Source organism: Bombina bombina, chromosome 6 (assembly GCF_027579735.1).
Source record: "Bombina bombina isolate aBomBom1 chromosome 6, aBomBom1.pri, whole genome shotgun sequence".
Lineage (NCBI taxonomy): Eukaryota > Metazoa > Chordata > Amphibia > Anura > Bombinatoridae > Bombina > Bombina bombina.
The window spans coordinates 566,756,257-566,776,349 of NC_069504.1; the positions used below are offsets into that span (position 1 = coordinate 566,756,257).

The 20,093-nt window shown below is 40.6% G+C and overlaps 1 protein-coding gene across 2 annotated transcripts in view; it reads right to left on the bottom strand.

Annotated features, from left to right (window-relative positions):
- ADAM10 (ADAM metallopeptidase domain 10) overlaps positions 1-20,093 on the bottom strand; it is an 853,517-nt gene that overhangs the window by 786,537 nt on the left and 46,887 nt on the right. The window lies entirely within an intron of this gene.

Here is a 20,093-nt window from a genome sequence, read left to right on the forward strand (position 1 = left end):
GCCACAGTCGTGATGTTGTCCGACTGAAATCTGATGAACCTCAGGGTTGTCAACTGAGGCCAGGCTTGAAGAGCATTGAATATTGCCCTCAATTCCAGAATATTTATTGGGAGGAGTTTCTCCTCCTGAGTCCACGATCCCTGAGCCTTCAGGGAATTCCAGACTGCACCCCAACCTAGAAGGCTGGCATCTGTTGTTACAATTGTCCAATCTGGCCTGCGAAAGGTCATACCTTTGGACAGATGGACCAGAGATAGCAACCAGAGAAGAGAATCTCTGGTCTCTTGATCCAGATTTAGTAGAGGGGACAAATCTGTGTAATCCCCATTCCACTGACTGAGCATGCATAGTTCCAGCGGTCTGAGATGTAGGCGCGCAAACGGTACTATGTCCATTGCCGCTACCATTAAGCCGATTACTTCCATGCACTGAGCCACCGAAGGGCGCGGAATAGAATGGAGAACACGGCAAGAATTTAGAAGTTTTGATAACCTGGACTCCGTCAGGTAAATTTTCATTTCTACAGAATCTATCAGAGTCCCTAGGAAGGAGACTCTTGTGAGTGGGGACAGAGAACTCTTTTCCTCGTTCACTTTCCACCCATGCGACCTCAGAAATGCCAGAACTATGTCCGTATGCGCAATTTGGAAGTTTGACGCCTGTATCAGGATGTCGTCTAGATAAGGGGCCACTGCTATGCCCCACGGCCTTAGGACTGCCAGAAGCGACCCCAGAACCTTTGTAAAAATTCTTGGGGCTGTAACTAACCCGAAGGGAAGAGCCACAAACTGGTAATGCCTGTCCAGAAAGGCAAACCTTAGGAACCGATGATGATCTTTGTGTATCGTAATGTGAAGGTAAGCATCCTTTAAATCCACGGTAGTCATATATTGACCCTCCTGGATCATAGGTAGGATGGTCCGAATAGTCTCCATCTTGAATGATGGAACTCTGAGGAATTTGTTTAAGATCTTTAGATCCAAGATTGGTCTGAAGGTTCCCTCTTTTTTGGGAACCACAAACAGATTTGAGTAAAATCCCTGTCCCTGTTCCTCCTTTGGAACTGGATGGATCACTCCCATAACTAGAAGGTCTTGCACACAGTGTAAGAATGCCTCTTTCTTTATCTGGTTCACAGATAATCGTGAAAGGTGAAATCTCCCTTGTGGAGGGGAAGCCTTGAAGTCCAGAAGATACCCCTGAGATATTATCTCCAACGCCCAGGGATCCTGAACATCTCTTGCCCACGCCTGGGCGAAGAGAGAAAGTCTGCCCCCTACTAGATCCGTTACCGGATAGGGGGCCATTCCTTCATGCTGTCTTAGAGGCAGCAGCAGGCTTTTTGGCCTGCTTGCCTTTGTTCCAGTACTAGTTAGGTTTCCAGGCCGTCTTGGACTGAGCAAAAGTTCCCTCTTATTTTGTAGCAGAGGAAGTTGATGCTGCACTTGCCTTGAAGTTTCGAAAGGCACGAAAATTAGACTGTTTGGCCCTTGATTTGGACCTGTCCTGAGGAAGGGCATGACCTTTACCTCCAGTAATGTCAGAAATAATTTCCTTCAAACCAGGCCCGAATAGGGTCTGTCCCTTGAAGGGAATGTTAAGTAATTTAGACTTTGAAGTCACGTCAGCTGACCAAGATTTAAGCCATAGCGCCCTGCGCGCCTGGATGGCAAATCCAGAATTCTTAGCCGTTAGTTTAGTCAAATGAACAATGGCATCAGAAACAAAAGAATTAGCTAGCTTAAGTGCTCTAAGCTTGTTAAGTATATCATCCAATGGAGTCGTTGCCTGTAAAGCCTCTTCCAGAGACTCAAACCAGAACGCCGCAGCAGCAGTGACAGGAGCAATGCATGCAAGGGGCTGCAGGATAAAACCTTGTTGAATAAGCATTTTCTTAAGGTAACCCTCTAATTTTTTATCCATAGGATCTGAAAAAGCACAACTGTCCTCGACAGGGATAGTAGTACGCTTTGCTAAAGTAGAAACTGCTCCCTCCACCTTAGTGACCGTCTGCCATAAGTCCCGTGTGGTGGCGTCTATGGGAAACATTTTTCTTAAAATAGGAGGGGGGGAAAAACGGCACACCGGGTCTATCCCACTCTCTATTAATAATTTCTGTAAACCTTTTAGGTATTGGAAAAACCTCAGTACACACCGGCACTGCAAAGTATTTATCCAGTCTACACAATTTCTCTGGCACTGCAATTGTGTCACAGTCATTCAGAACAGCTAAAACCTCCCTAAGCAGTACACGGAGGTTCTCAAGCTTAAATTTAAAAGTAGAAATATCAGAATCAGGTTTCCCTGAGTCAGAGCTATAACCCACAGACTGAAGCTCTCCTTCCTCAGCTTCTGCATATTGTGAGGCAGTATCAGACATGGACCTTAAAGCGTCTGTATGCTCTGTATTACGCCTAACACCAGAGCTATCCCGCTTTCCTCTAAATTCAGGCAGCCTGGCTAATACCGCTGACAGTGTATTATCCATGACTGCCGCCATGTCTTGTAAAGTAATCGCTATGGGCGTCCTTGATGTACTTGGCGCCATTTGAGCGTGAGTCCCTTGAGCGGGAGTCAAAGGGTCTGACACGTGGGGAGAGTAAGTACGGATCAAAAAAAAAAAAAACACGAAATAAACGTTTTTTAAACAGTCACAACTGCCACAGCTCTACTGTGGCCCTACCTTCCTCAATAAACGTCTTTTGAAGCCTTTAGAGCCCTTCAGAGATGTCCTATAGCATGCAGGGGACTGCTGAGGGAAGCTGAATGTCTGTCTGTAATTTTAACTGCACAAAAAAGCGCTAAAATAGGCCCCTCCCACTCATACTACAACAGTGGAAAGCCTCAGGAAACTGTTTCTAGGCAAAAATCAAGCCAGCCATGTGGAAAAAACTAGGCCCCAATAAAGTTTTATCACCAAAGCATATATAAAAACGATTAAACATGCCAGCAAACTGTCTTATATTGTCATTTTATAAGAGTATATCTCTCTGATAGTAAGCCTGATACAAGTCGATATTAAATCACTGTATTTAGGCTTAACTTACATTAATCCGGTATCAGCAGCATTTTCTAGTCCCTAGAAAAACTTAAAACTGCACATACCTTATAGCAGGATAACCTGCACGCCATTCTCCCTCTGAAGTTACCTCACTCCTCAGACATATGTGAGAACAGCAGTGGATCTTAGTTACAAGCTGCTAAGATCATAGAAAACACAGGTAGATTCTTCTTCTAAATACTGCCTGAGATAAAATAGTACAACTCCGGTACTATTTGAAAATAAACTTTTGATTGAAGAAAAAACTAACTATATTTTACCACTCTCCTCTTACTACCTCCATCTTTGTTGAGAGTTGCAAGAGAATGACTGGATATGGCAGTTAGGGGAGGAGCTATATAGCAGCTCTGCTGTGGGTGTCCTCTTGCAACTTCCTGTTGGGAAGGAGAATATCCCACAAGTAATGGATGATCCGTGGACTGGATACACCTTACAAGAGAAAAAAAAATTCTTAAAAATTTTTTAGTTTCCCCAAATATGAAACTGACAGGTTCATGTATTTCCTTCTGCAGACTGACTCATGGCAAATATAAGTATGCATTTATATAAAGTTCTAAATATATGTATTGTAAAGTGCCAAACCATAGCTGAGGTGTCTTAAGTAATAAAAAACATACTTACCAAAAGACTCCCATCCACATATAGCAGATAGCCAAACCAGTACTGAAACGGTTATCAGTAGAGGTAATGGTAAATTGAGAGTATATCGTTGATCTGAAAAGGGAGGTAGGAGATGAATCTCTACGACCGATAACAGAGAACCTATGAAATAGACCCCCGTTAGGGAAATCATTGTATTCAATAAGTGATACTCCCTTCACGTCCCTCTGACATTCGCTGTACTCTGAGAGGAATCGGGCTTCAACAATGCTGAGAAGCGCATATCAACGTAGAAATCTTAGCACAAACTTACTTCACCACCTCCATAGGAGGCAAAGTTTATAAAACTGAATTGTGGGTGTGGTGAGGGGTGTATTTATAGGGATTTTGAGGTTTGGGAAACTTTGCCCCTCCTGTTAGGATTGTATATCCCATATGTCACTAGCTCATGGACTCTTGCCAATTATATGAAAGAAATTATGCTTAATAAAAACGTCAGTGCATTTGTAATGGCTTTCAAGTTATATCATCTGTCTGCAATATACGCATTACACATCTTACAGCAGAATATGTAAGAATAACCCAAACGGATTTCTTCCTTTTGCTACCAAGATTTTTAGAGAAAAACGTGCCCAAAATACCAGTGAATTTTTCGCATTTTTTGCAGTAGACCAATGTTTTTTTATTTATATATTTTATTCATTTTTTTTGTAATAGACAACAACCCAAGTTTTTTTTTGGTATTTTTCATGCCACTGTTTAACCGCCAAATGAGATTGTCATGAATACCTCAAGATTTATGGGTCGATTTATCAAAGGCTTTCGCAAGCCTTTGAGCTCCTATGGCTGCAGGTTCTCACAAGAGAAATTGCTCGCCGTATTTTTTAAGCAGCAGTCATCAGACCACTGTTTTCCTAACCTTTCACCACCTCTAAGGTGGCGAAATTCAATCTCCTCTGTCTAGTCCGACCGGGGAGATTGACAGCTCCTGCCTGTGCGTGATTGGCTGTGTGCGCTCGTGTACCATGGTAAATTCCTCCGGGGGAAATTTGCCCTGCCAGAGGCGAGCTGCAGCAGACAGGAACACGTATATGAGGACTTTGTTGAGGACTTCTGCCAGATTCTTGGAGGATGGATGTTGGATCCTCAAAACTGTAAGTGGATCTTCAGGGGGTAGTGTTAAGATTTAAGGGTTTATTGGGTGGGTTTTATTTTTAGATTAGGGGTTTGGGCTGCAATAGAGCTAAATGCCCTTTTAAGGGAAATGCCCATCCAAATGCCCTTTTCAGGGCAACGGGGAGCTTAGATTTTTTTAGATTAGGTTTTTATTTGGGGGGGTTGGTTGTGTGGGTGGTATTCGTATCTTTTATTTACAGGTAATAGAGCCGGATTTCTTTGGGGCAATGCCCCGCAAAAGGCCCTTTTAAGGGCTATTTGTAGTTTGGTTTAGGCTAGGGGGTTTTTTTTTTTTTTTTTTGGGGGGTATTTTCAGAATGTTTTTAGATTAGGTGTAATTAGTTTAAAGCTTTGATAATTTATTTTTTATTTTGTGTAACAATGTTTATTTTTTTTGTAACTTAGCGTTTGTTATTTTTTGTAACTTAGTAATTTTTTGGTGTATATTTAAATTATTTGAGTAGGGTTAGGTGTTTAAATATATAATATAGTTAATTTAATTTGTAGTTTAAGGTAATTTAGTTTAATAGTTAGGATAGATCAATTATTAGTTTAATATAGTTGAAAGTAATTTTAGTATAATAGTTATGGAAGGTTAATTATTAGTTTCATATAGTTTAATTTAAAGCTAAAGGTAAGTTTAAATTTATTATAAAAGAGATAGGGATGAGTTAATACTTAATATAAAGTTAGCGGGTTGTTAGGTTTTGGGGTTAATTTAGTTTATGGCGATGTGGGATGCTGGCAGTTTAGGGGTTAATAGGTTTAGTAAGTGGTAGTGATGTGGGAGGCCAGGGGTTTAGGGGTTAATACATTTATTTAGTTGCAGTGGGCTCCAGGAGATAGTGGTTAATAACTTTATGTAGGTGGCGGCGGTATCAGGGGCGGCAGATTAGGGGTTAATAACTTATGTAGGTGGCGGAGGTGTCAGGGGGCGTCAGATTAGGAGTGTTTAGACTCGGGGTACATGTTAGGGAGTTAGGTGTAAACATAACTTATTCTCCCATAGGAATCAATGGGATATCGGGCAGCAGCAAATATGAGCTTTCGCTGCTTTCAGACTCCCATTGATTCCTAGGGCGGCGGATTGAAAACCAGGTACGCTGGGCCAGAATAGTAGCAAGCGTACCTGGTAGAACTTCGATAACTGGCAAAAGTAGTCAGTGCCGAATTTGCATTCGGAACATCTGTAGTGACGTAAGCATCGATCTGTGTCAGACTGAAACCGGCGGATCGTATGTTACGTCACAAATTTCTACTTTTGCCGGTCTGAAGGCTTTGATGACTAAGGGGAATCAAGCTCTCCACAATTACGCTGCGGAATTTCAGCATATTTGCGGTTGACAGCTTGATAAATAGGCCTCATTGACCCTGAACTTTAAGACATGTCATAAAAAGAGGGCAGTGGATATTTCTGGCAAAAGAGGGGAGTGGATATTTCTGGCACCTCTGTAAGAAGGTTGGGTCAAGCAATTTGATATCGGAGAAACAGGTATAAAATTGTGTGTCTAATACAAGTTGTTCATTCTACATGGGAGGTTGTTACAGTGTGAGTGACCATCTTTTCTGGCCAATCTCCCTGGCACAGACATCTACCGTATTTTTCGCTCCATAAGACGCACCTGACCATAAGACGCACCTAGTTTTTAGAGGAGGAAAACAAGAAAAAAAATATTCTGAATCAAATGGTGTAGTAAACTATTTAATAAAGTAATAACAGCAGTCAACAGTGGAATATAGAACCATCATCATATATGAAGCATGGTTAGCCTTGCAAATCCTGCAGTCTGCCCTTTCTCTTCTTAGAATTACAAGATAAACATTTTTCAGAACAACAGGTGTAGCTTAGCCAGAGGAGGCCGTTCCTAACTACAACATATCTGGGAGTTGGCTCTGTTAGTTGTTCTCAGGTATGTGGGTCCTATTCAGTGAGTTTTCTATACAAGCAGCGCTCAGGAACTCCTCTCCAATACAAAGCATAGGTGGCTGAACTAATTAGCAGGGCTGCCCTGAAAAACAGAATTTATGTTTACCTGATAAATTTCTTTCTCCAACGGTGTGTCCGGTCCACGGCGTCATCCTTACTTGTGGGATATTCTCTTCCCCAACAGGAAATGGCAAAGAGCCCAGCAAAGCTGGTCACATGATCCCTCCTAGGCTCCGCCTACCCCAGTCATTCGACCGACGTTAAGGAGGAATATTTGCATAGGAGAAACCATATGGTACCGTGGTGACTGTAGTTAAAGAAAATAAAATATCAGACCTGATTAAAAAAACCAGGGCGGGCCGTGGACCGGACACACCGTTGGAGAAAGAAATTTATCAGGTAAACATAAATTCTGTTTTCTCCAACATAGGTGTGTCCGGTCCACGGCGTCATCCTTACTTGTGGGAACCAATACCAAAGCTTTAGGACACGGATGAAGGGAGGGAGCAAATCAGGTCACCTAAATGGAAGGCACCACGGCTTGCAAAACCTTTCTCCCAAAAATAGCCTCAGAAGAAGCAAAAGTATCAAACTTGTAAAATTTGGTAAAAGTGTGCAGTGAAGACCAAGTCGCTGCCCTACATATCTGATCAACAGAAGCCTCGTTCTTGAAGGCCCATGTGGAAGCCACAGCCCTAGTGGAATGAGCTGTGATTCTTTCGGGAGGCTGCCGTCCGGCAGTCTCGTAAGCCAATCTGATGATGCTTTTAATCCAAAAAGAGAGAGAGGTAGAAGTTGCTTTTTGACCTCTCCTTTTACCTGAATAAACAACAAACAAGGAAGATGTTTGTCTAAAATCCTTTGTAGCATCTAAATAGAATTTTAGAGCGCGAACAACATCCAAATTGTGCAACAAACGTTCCTTCTTTGAAACTGGTTTTGGACACAGAGAAGGTACGATAATCTCCTGGTTAATGTTTTTGTTAGAAACAACTTTTGGAAGAAAACCAGGTTTAGTACGTAAAACCACCTTATCTGCATGGAACACCAGATAAGGAGGAGAACACTGCAGAGCAGATAATTCTGAGACTCTTCTAGCAGAAGAAATCGCAACTAAAAACAAAACTTTCCAAGATAATAACTTAATATCAACGGAATGTAAGGGTTCAAACGGAACCCCCTGAAGAACTGAAAGAACTAAATTGAGACTCCAAGGAGGAGTCAAAGGTTTGTAAACAGGCTTGATTCTAACCAGAGCCTGAACAAAGGCTTGAACATCTGGCACAGCTGCCAGCTTTTTGTGAAGTAATACCGACAAGGCAGAAATCTGTCCCTTCAGGGAACTTGCCGATAATCCTTTTTCCAATCCTTCTTGAAGGAAGGATAGAATCCTAGGAATCTTAACCTTGTCCCAAGGGAATCCTTTAGATTCACACCAACAGATATATTTTTTCCAAATTTTGTGGTAAATCTTTCTAGTCACAGGCTTTCTGGCCTGAACAAGAGTATCGATCACAGAATCTGAGAACCCTCGCTTCGATAAAATCAAGCGTTCAATCTCCACGCAGTCAGCTGGAGTGAAACCAGATTCGGATGTTCGAACGGACCCTGAACAAGAAGGTCTCGTCTCAAAGGTAGCTTCCAAGGTGGAGCCGATGACATATTCACCAGATCTGCATACCAAGTCCTGCGTGGCCACGCAGGAGCTATCAAAATCACCGACGCCCTCTCCTGCTTGATCCTGGCTATCAGCCTGGGGATGAGAGGAAATGGCGGGAACACATAAGCTAGTTTGAAGGTCCAAGGTGCTACTAGTGCATCCACTAGAGCCGCCTTGGGATCCCTGGATCTGGCCCCGTAGCAAGGAACTTTGAAGTTCTGACGAGAGGCCATCAGATCCATGTCTGGAATGCCCCACAGGTGAGTGACTTGGGCAAAGATTTCCGGATGGAGTTCCCACTCCCCCGGATGCAATGTCTGACGACTCAGAAAATCCGCTTCCCAATTTTCCACTCCTGGGATGTGGATAGCAGACAGGTGGCAGGAGTGAGACTCCGCCCAAAGAATAATTTTGGTTACTTCTTCCATCGCTAGGGAACTCCTTGTTCCCCCCTGATGGTTGATGTACGCAACAGTCGTCATGTTGTCTGATTGAAACCGAATGAACCTGGTCCTCGCAAGCTGGGGCCAGGCCTGGAGCGCATTGAATATCGCTCTCAGTTCCAGAATATTTATCGGTAGAAGAGATTCTTCCCGAGACCAAAGACCCTGAGCTTTCAGGGATCCCCAGACCGCGCCCCAGCCTATCAGACTGGCGTCGGTCGTGACAATGACCCACTCTGGTCTGTGGAACATCATCCCTTGAGACAGATTGTCCAGGGACAGCCACCAACGGAGTGAGTCTCTGGTCCTCTGATTTACTTGTATCTTCGGAGACAAGTCTGTATAGTCCCCATTCCACTGACTGAGCATGCACAGTTGTAATAGTCTTAGATGAATGCGCGCAAAAGGAACTATGTCCATTGCCGCCACCATCAACCCGATCACTTCCATGCACTGAGCTATGGAAGGAAGAGGAACGGAATGAAGTATCCGACAAGAGTCCAGAAGCTTTGTTTTTCTGGCCTCTGTTAGAAAGATCCTCATTTCTAAGGAGTCTATAATTGTTCCCAAGAAGGGAACCCTTGTTGACGGGGATAGAGAACTCTTTTCCACGTTCACTTTCCAGCCGTGAGATCTGAGAAAGGCCAGGACAATGTCCGTGTGAGCCTTTGCTTGAGGAAGGGACGACGCTTGAATCAGAATGTCGTCCAGGTAAGGTACTACTGCAATGCCCCTTGGTCTTAGCACCGCTAGAAGGGACCCTAGTACCTTTGTGAAAATCCTTGGAGCAGTGGCTAATCCGAAAGGAAGCGCCACGAACTGGTAATGTTTGTCCAGGAATGCAAACCTTAGGAACCGATGATGTTCCTTGTGGATAGGAATATGTAGATACGCATCCTTTAAATCCACCGTGGTCATGAATTGACCTTCCTGGATGGAAGGAAGGATAGTTCGAATGGTTTCCATCTTGAACGATGGGACCTTGAGAAATTTGTTTAAGATCTTGAGATCTAGGATTGGTCTGAACGTTCCCTCTTTTTTGGGAACTATGAACAGATTGGAGTAGAACCCCATCCCTTGTTCTCTTAATGGAACAGGATGAATCACTCCCATTTTTAACAGGTCTTCTACACAATGTAAGAACGCCTGTCTTTTTATGTGGTCTGAAGACAACTGCGACCTGTGGAACCTCCCCCTTGGGGGAAGTCCCTTGAATTCCAGAAGATAACCCTGGGAGACTATTTCTAGCGCCCAAGGATCCAGAACATCTCTTGCCCAAGCCTGAGCGAAGAGAGAGAGTCTGCCCCCCACCAGATCCGGTCCCGGATCGGGGGCCAATATTTCATGCTGTCTTGGTAGCAGTGGCAGGTTTCTTGGCCTGCTTTCCCTTGTTCCAGCCTTGCATTGGTCTCCAAGCTGGCTTGGCCTGAGAAGAATTACCCTCTTGCTTAGAGGACGTAGCACCTTGGGCTGGTCCGTTTTTACGAAAGGGACGAAAATTAGGTCTATTTTTTGCCTTGAAAGGCCGATCCTGAGGAAGGGCGTGGCCCTTACCCCCAGTGATATCAGAGATAATCTCTTTCAAGTCAGGACCAAACAACGTTTTCCCCTTGAAAGGAATGTTTAGTAGCTTGTTCTTGGAAGACGCATCAGCCGACCAAGATTTCAACCAAAGCGCTCTGCGCGCCACAATAGCAAACCCAGAGTTCTTAGCCGCTAACTTAGCCAATTGCAAAGAGGCGTCTAGAGTGAAAGAATTAGCCAATTTGAGAGCATTGATTCTGTCCATAATCTCCTCATAAGGAGGAGAGTCACTATCGAGCACCTTAAGCAGTTCATCAAACCAGAAATATGCGGCAGTAGTGACAGGGACAATGCATGAAATGGGTTGTAGAAGGTAACCCTGCTGAACAAACATCTTTTTAAGCAAACCTTCTAATTTTTTATCCATAGGATCTTTGAAAGCACAACTATCCTCTATGGGAATAGTGGTGCGTTTGTTTAAAGTAGAAACCGCTCCCTCGACCTTGGGGACTGACTGCCATAAGTCCTTTCTAGGGTCGACCATAGGAAACAATTTTTTAAATATGGGGGGAGGGACGAAAGGAATACCGGGCCTTTCCCATTCTTTATTAACAATGTCCGCCACCCGCTTGGGTATAGGAAAAGCTTCTGGGAGCCCCGGCACCTCTAAGAACTTGTCCATTTTACATAGTTTCTCTGGGATGACTAAATTTTCACAATCATCCAGAGTGGATAATACCTCCTTAAGCAAAATGCGGAGATGTTCCAATTTAAATTTAAATGTAATCACATCAGATTCAGCCTGCTGAGAAATGTTCCCTAAATCAGTAATTTCTCCCTCAGACAAAACCTCCCTGGCCCCCTCAGATTGGGTTAGGGGCCCTTCAGAGATATTAATATCAGCGTCGTCATGCTCTTCAGTAACTAAAACAGAGCAGCCACGCTTACGCTGACAAGGGTTCATTTTGGCTAAAATGTTTTTGACAGAATTATCCATTACAGCCGTTAATTGTTGCATAGTAAGGAGTATTGGCGCGCTAGATGTACTAGGGGCCTCCTGAGTGGGCAAGACTCGTGTAGACGAAGGAGGGAATGATGCAGTACCATGCTTACTCCCCTCACTTGAGGAATCATCTTGGGCATCATTGTCATTATCACATAAATCACATTTATTTAAATGAATAGGAATTCTGGCTTCCCCACATTCAGAACACAGTCTATCTGGTAGCTCAGACATGTTAAACAGGCATAAACTTGATCAGAAAGTACAAAAAACGTTTTAAAATAAAACCGTTACTGTCACTTTAAATTTTAAACTGAACACACTTTATTACTGCAATTGCGAAAAAACATGAAGGAATTGTTCAAAATTCACCAAATTTTCACCACAGCGTCTTAAAGCTTTGAAAATATTGCACACCAATTTTGGAAGCTTTAACCCTTAAAATAACGGAACCGGAGCCGTTTTAAGCTTTAACCCCTTTACAGTCCCTGGTATCTGCTTTGCTGAGACCCAACCAAACCCAAAGGGGAATACGATACCAAATGACGCCTTCAGAAGTCTTTTATAAGTATCAGAGCTCCTCTCACATGCGACTGCATGCCATGCCTCTCAAAAACAAGTGCGCAACACCGGCGCGAAAATGAGACTCTGCCTATGCTTTGGGAAAGCCCCTAAAGAATAAGGTGTCTAAAACAGTGCCTGCCGATATTATTATATCAAAATACCCAGATAAAATGATTCCTCAAGGCTAAATATGTGTTAATAATCAATCGATTTAGCCCAGAAAAAGTCTACAGTTTAAATAAGCCCTTGTGAAGCCCTTATTTACAATCGTAATAAACATGGCTTACCGGATCCCATAGGGAAAATGACAGCTTCCAGCATTACATCGTCTTGTTAGAATGTGTCATACCTCAAGCAGTAAGAGACTGCACTCTGTTCCCCCAACTGAAGTTAATTGCTCTCAACAGTCCTGTGTGGAACAGCCATGGATTTTAGTTACGGTTGCTAAAATCATTTTCCTCATACAAACAGAATTCTTCATCTCTTTTCTGTTTCTGAGTAAATAGTACGTACCAGCACTATTTGAAAATAACAAACTCTTGATTGAATAATGAAAAACTACAGTTAAACACTAAAAAACTCTAAGCCATCTCCGTGGAGATGTTGCCTGTACAACGGCAAAGAGAATGACTGGGGTAGGCGGAGCCTAGGAGGGATCATGTGACCAGCTTTGCTGGGCTCTTTGCCATTTCCTGTTGGGGAAGAGAATATCCCACAAGTAAGGATGACGCCGTGGACCGGACACACCTATGTTGGAGAAACCTGGACTGGACTGGATCTACCCCAGCAGAAATGAGGGGTCCTCTTTTTCAAGCAAGAGCCAGACTATGTTGTTGTTTTTTTAAAAATTGTATTTCTTTTCAATGACCATGAACACTTCACTTTATACCAACTTTATGTCACATATACAATCATCGGCTGGCAGTGGCACAGACAGTTGAGTTACTGAGTATAGCCTCCTTACCAGCGCAAAGTCTTCTTGTATGATTCAGAAGCAGCGCGCACAGCTGGTAGGCCACTCCCACACTCAGTCACGGCACGCACGTTCCCAGACAGTCTGACACTCAGAGACAGCGCTGCGCAATACGTAAGGTTAGTGTACAGTACGCACAGCCTCAGGAGGGCGGGAGATAATTTGACGTTGAGAAAATGACGTCACTGGCGCGAGCGAAGTGAAAATGTTAAAAACCGGCTGGGTGGCTATCACATTCGCTCCATAAGACGCACAGATGTTTCCCCTTACTTTTGAAGGGGAAAAAAGTGCGTCTTATGGAGCGAAAAATACGGTAAGTTAGGAAAGTTTAGGTCTGTTATTTCTCCTTTTAAATTTTTAAAACGGTTTGCTTGTGTATTATATTTTTATTAACATCTTTTTTATTAATAATGCACTGTGCATAATCTTTTGCATAATAAATTATTTCTTTATTAAGCTTTTGCCTTTGTCTAATACATGAACCCTGTTACAGAGACTGGTAGTATTTATAATGTGATTTTAGATTATTTTTTGCTAAATTGTATACTGGGATTTAATTTGCTAGTCTGGGTTTTCCTTAAAATTTCCAATATAATATATCTTAAGTGGTGGCAGCTTAGAGATAGTTTAGTGTGGGTGGCATTAAAGGGGAGTTTGGGCATTTTTGCTAAGTCTAGGACAGACTAGAGAGTGTTGTTAACCCTTTCACTCACTGAACTAAGTCACAGGCTTACCTGGAGTGGCTAGACTGACAGATTGGCACAGCAAGGGTTTACAGACCCTCACCACTTTAACCAAACAAGTGACTGGTGCGGGGTTAGTTAACCCTGGTCGTCACAGCGATCATATAAAAACATTGTTAACTTTCCCACAAACTTTGGGTTTCTCACTGAAATTATTTACATACCGCTTGTACAGGTATAACACAAATGGATGCCAAAGCTTCTAAAGGACCCCCCTTGTTCAGAAACAGCAGACATGCATGGCTTTGCCCTTGCTTTTTGGTAATTAGGCCACTAATTGCAGCTGTGCACAATACTTCTGAAATTCCTGGTGGTGAAGGGGTTAATTAGTTAGCTGGCAAGGTTTATAGTATTCAAGTGTAAGGATTACCCTCCCACCTTCCTGATCGCTCCCAAACCGTTCTTTTCCCCACTCCCATATTAGGTACTGGCAGACATTTTTTTTTCATTTTTTTTTTATTAATTTTCTATATTTATTTTCTGCAGTGTAGATTCCCCCACCTTACCATCTCACCTCCCAAACAGCTCTCTAAACCTCCCACCTATTAATGGCATCCACCATTTTAAGAACTGTCTGCCAGTACCCAGTTTAGGTATACATTTATTTTTTTTTATTTACTTAGTTTTCTTTTTATACAAGGACATTGCCTCGTTATTTTCTTCTTTTTTTTTTTTTTTTTTTTAAAGGGACAGTATACACAAATTTTCATATAATTGCATGTAATAGATACTACTATAAAGAAGAAGAATATGCACAGATACTGATATAAACATCCAGTATAAAACCTTTAAAAAAAATTACTTAGAAGCTCCCAGTTTAGCACTGTTGATGAGGTTAGTCTGGGACACCCACTAAAAGGGGCTGGAAAAAGTAGAAGAGCAGACACCCCCCCCCCCCTCATCTATTTAACCCAGTTTTGCCCCATTACTAGATCATGTTTTCTGTAGGTAGCAGTTTTTACCTTTACTACCATGATCTTGTATGACTCAAAGTTTGTGGCATGAAGAAAACAAAAAAAACAGCAACCTTTCAAAGATAGCTTAAGACATTTAGGAATATACTGACCAAGACTTTCAAAACCTTGTAGCTCCAAGTATCACCACTTATGCATAGACAATATAAAGTTTGTATTAAAAGGATATAGCAGTAACATCGCTTTTTAATCAGTATTAACAGGTTGATATAATATGCTAATTTTTTTTAAAAAAAATTGCAAAAATATGCATTTTTATTTAGGCAACTGTTTATATTAACCAAAATCCTAAATATTTTAAAGGAGGCTAGGCTAATATAGCAACTAAGAAACTCCCAAGACTTTCAATGAATATGATGCATGTCCCTGGCTCTGCCAGTTGAGCGTAAAATCAGAAAGAATTATACTGCCATAGACTGCATCAATCCAGTGTAAACCAATTCATACAAGTGTCCTATACAACAATACAGTACAACACTAGAAGCCAGACCAGCATGGAAATGGGCACTGGAGCCAAGGAAAATGTACTTAAAAGTAGGGTTGCACCGATACCATTTTTTTATGACTGAGTACAAGTACCGATACTTGTTTTCAAATACTCGCCGATACCAGTTACCGATACTTTTTTTTTTAATGTCATGTGACAGTTTACCAAGCACAATACAGACTACTAATTATTTAAGATTCCTTCATTATAATTATAAAGGACTGTAATTCAAAAGACATTATGAAATAATAAAAAGTTCACTGAACACGTTTATAAATAAAAAATATTACAATAAAAAATTAAAATTTAAAGGGGTGATACAATTGGGTTGTAGGGCTGTTATATAACATCAATCTGACATTTGTATGGAGGTTCGACTCCAAGTTGAACAGCCTTCACTTTCCAAACTACTGCATGGGGCAGAAAGATATTTTTGGGCCATTTTAGCCAGAGCTGGAAATCTGTTTATTAACTGCCCAGTACTTCAGGGGTTTGTCTGAACGAGGTACAGTGATCTCTCCTACAATAATACAAATAACAGCAATTTGTATTGGCAGAACAGTAGTAAACAATTTTTAGTTTAGTCTCCACTCCAGTTTAAAATGAAATGGGAACATGCAGTTTGAAAAAACGCCACAAGATAGCATATGGGTAGGAAGTGGAGGTATCGGTATAAGTATCGGTGCATTTGCACGAGTACAAGTACTCATACAAATACTTGGTATCGGGACCGATACTAGTATCGGTGCATCCCTACTTAAAAAGGGACAATAAACTGCTGGGCACAACTACCCTATAATAGTTACTACTCACTATGTTATTGCATTTCATCCTGTTCCTGCGGCTCTTTTCAAATCCGTTCTCCTGTTTCAATTGCTTAAAGGTGCTAGATTCTGAAGCTCCGCCTCTTTGTACTGAGGGCTGCCATCTTGGAGCTCACAGCCTGTGACAGAAGCTGTGCACACTCACAGATCAGTAATATTACCTAGTTTGTTTTTTAACAGGAGAACTGATTGGTAAAGAGCTGCAGTAACAGGATAAAATGCAACAACATAATGAGTAGTCACAATTAATTTGAGGCAGTCCCTTTAAGATCTGATTTATTTGCTGCATAAAGGGAGGGGTCGTAACTGCACCCTTTCTCTTCAGGAAAGCACCAATGTAGCCATGCACCACATGCCTCGTTGCCATCTCACTTCCTCCACCCTCCATCACCAAGGCCGGATTGACCTACAAGGAGATTTCCCGGTGGGCTGCAGCTGCTGGGGCTGGAAAGCTACAATTTAAAGGGGTGATTAATGGATGCAATTGGGTTGTCAGAAGCCTATAAAACGTTTTAATACAAACTAATATAATATAATTCTGAAAATAAAATTGGAAGGCAGAGTATCCCAGTAATCCTCGGAGAAAAATGGGGTGTGCACATTTTACCGATTAAACGAAAAATAGGGCTGGTCTCAATTTTCCAGGGCTGCTTTTTATTCCCAGTCCGCCCTGTCCATCACCCAGAAACACTGATGAGGTAAACCACACCAGACCAAGTAACCCCTGGCCAATAGTGTCTATTCACTTATTCGTACGTACAAGGCTAGAACAAAATAATGGGGGGGTGGGGGACATTCAGCCTAAATTACACAGGTAGATATTTCATTTTCAAATATATATATATATATATATATATATATATATATATATATATATTTTTTATTTTATTTTTAAAGGATGATGTTGACTATTAAACAAACTGGAAGCTGTATAAAATTGCAAATTCATATCAATGAAACCAATATCAATAAATAATGCAACTGTTTTGTCAGATGAGGGTGAAAACAAACAAAACCAGAAGAGAATAAAAAAGTAATTTGCCATTAAAACTTCTTAATTCCAGTTTTCTTCATGCTAAAGCTTGCAGTCTTCATGCAAGAAGCTACATTCCATAGTAAAATTTGATTTTCTAGACAAACCAGCTAACAGGAAATTCTAAAATTCTGCCACTGTGACATCTGGTTTTTGGTGGCTCAATATTACAGAGCTTGACGAATCTAGGTTTCAGTAAGAATTTATGCCACATTGAAAACTTATTTGTGTTCTCTTTAGAAAATGTATACACAGGACAAGATATTACCCTAAGAGATTGAATAAAAAAAAAAAAAAAAAAAAAAAAAAAAAAACTACTTTAGAGCCAACCAAGCATAAAAAATAAAACAAAATTAAGACATGCAAGCATGACATATTTTTAAAGTAGATAGTAACTAATATAGAAATGCAAGGTCTTCTGGGGCGGGGATTCTTATAAAGCATGAAAGACTGAATAAAAAAAAATTAAAAATCAGTCCATGCAGCTCTAGTTATGTTGTATAATTTAGGCAAATTTGTGCTTATTAGATAGGTTTGTCACCTTTTTGTCAGTCAAACCGTGTTTTACCAACATTTACTTTTTTTTTTTTTTTTTTTTGAACCTGCATTTTAAACCTAACACAGCATTAAAACATATTGTATTTATTTAGCTTTGTCAAAGATTAAAGAACAGTTTCTTTCATTTGGAATCCACTTCCAGCCCACTTTAAAAGGGATATTGTAGTGCAAAAATGACATGCTCTAATTATTAATGTTCTGCATTCGGATCCTCACAACCAATCCAAATCTAACGAATAGACTTGCAGGGTCGGTAGTTAAGATTACGTAATTAATACATACAACACAGCTCGACACATATTACTGACAACTTTAAAATGCAGCATTACTTTTGGGTACTTGTTCAAATTATTCTGCTTCTTTAAATTTCATGCCCACATTTTTTTTTATTAACAAGGCATTTTTATTCTAAAAGGTTTACAGCAAAATAATCCATAAAATATACAGTCTAGCATACAAGCATAGTATATCTATAGGTAAGAATTAAACAAACCTGTTTTATGCTAGAAAAAAAAGCTGTCACAGAATGGGGACCTTTGGTATCCACAGTTGCAAGTATTTATCCACCCCTGCACTTGCTGACTAACAAAGCAAACAAGGACAAGTTAGGTTGAACTCTGCAGTTTTAAAAAAGTATTTGATCCTTTATTTTAGTTCAGTTTTCAGTGCTACTACCTGGCAATACAATAACACGCCTCACCTCCTCAAGCAAACAGGCAAGCAAGTCTTGGCAGTCTCTTATGGGATGGCTAATTGGTTTAACTAGAAGATATTAGTTGTTAAATTAGCAAAGCATTACAAGGGTTACTGGAATTTAGAAATACATAGATAATGTCAATATGATTACATACAACAACAAAAACAACACACCCTCTCTCTTCATTTAAATTAATCATAATGTATGAATAAACTTTTAAACAAAAACTCCTCAGATTAAAGATCTGCTACTGACAGAAAACAAAAGTAAAAAAAAAAAAAAAAACAACGAGACAATAAGTCAGCCTAAAATTGGTGCAAATTGCCTAGGTGGTCAATGAACTTGGTACTCAAGGGAGCAGAATGTGAACTCTGACCCAGGGCAAATAAGATACTGAATGTCCCAAACATCAGAACAAAGCTTTTAACCTTTTAACGCCGTTATGCCGTTCTATTCCGTCATATTTACACTGGGCTTTAAAGCCGTTATGACGGAATAGAACGTCATATCAAACGGCTGTCCTGAAGCCTTCTGCGCTTCAAGGACTTGATCGCGGTCTGGAGGGCGTTCCAAGGGTTGTAGGGACGCCCCCCAGATGCGATCCAATAATTGAAATCTCGCGATCGTATGCACGATCGCGTAGTTTCAATTTGTCTACATCGGAACAGGTGTTCCGATGTAGACACTTTAACCCTGTCACGAAAGGGTTAATATTAGAACAAATTCAAAATGAAAACAAACAACAACAAAAAAAAACTGTAGTTTTTTGAAGAAACATCAAAATTAAATATCCATTAAAATGCTGAGTAACAAAGTAAGAAAATACACGTTAATGATTATTTGCCTGCCTGTCCTGTTATATACATACGAAAACTTGTATTTCCACCATTCCAAGAGATGGTCCAGTGTATACTGCAGATTACACAACCAACCATGCAACACACTTCACAAAATTGCTTAATTTAATGCAGAAACTCAATTATATCCGTCAATTTAGGGAATATATTCTTAATCTGATAAGCAAATAAGGTTCATATTGTATAACACTTTAAAATAACCAGTGATTTATGGTCATGCAAGAAAGAAAAATTGAATGTAATGCAAACAAGTGTGCTTGAATTCCAGATTAGCGTAACATTTTAAAATCTGTTTAAATGTTATGCAAATTTGTAACTACATTGAATTGGTAAAGTTTGATATTATTGACATTTAGGTTTAATAAGTGATTGATGCATCGTTTTGTGTTGTACTGACTGACCAGACCGTTTGGTTGGCTTATTAAAAGGGACACTTAACCCAAATTTTTTTCTTTCATGATTCAGATAGAGCATGCAATTTTAAGCAACTTTCTAATTTACTCCCATTAATTTCTTCATTTTCTTGTTATCTTTATTTGAAAAACAAGAATGCAAGTTTAAAAGCCAGCCCATTTTTGTTTCACAACCTGGGATGTCCTTGCTGATTGGACAGCACCAATAAACAAGTGCTGTCCAGTGTCCTAAACCAAAAATTGTCTGGCTCCTTAGCTTAGATGCCTTTTTTCAAATAAAGATAGCAAGAGAACGAAGAAAATTTGATAATAGGAGTAAATTAGAAAGTGGCTTAAAATTGCATGCTCTATCCGAATCATGAAATAAAAAAAAATGTGGGTTTAGTGTCCCTTTAAGGCACCTAAAACGATACAATAAAAAAACTTTAGAAAAAACAAGGAATGTGGAAGCTTGAAAATTAGATGAACTAATATTGATTGGTGCTTGTGCAAACAAAACTCTACTGTAGAGCGTTTAATAAAAGTTCATGGTCTAATTCATTAATAACTTCTATGTGATATCATAAAATGGGGAAA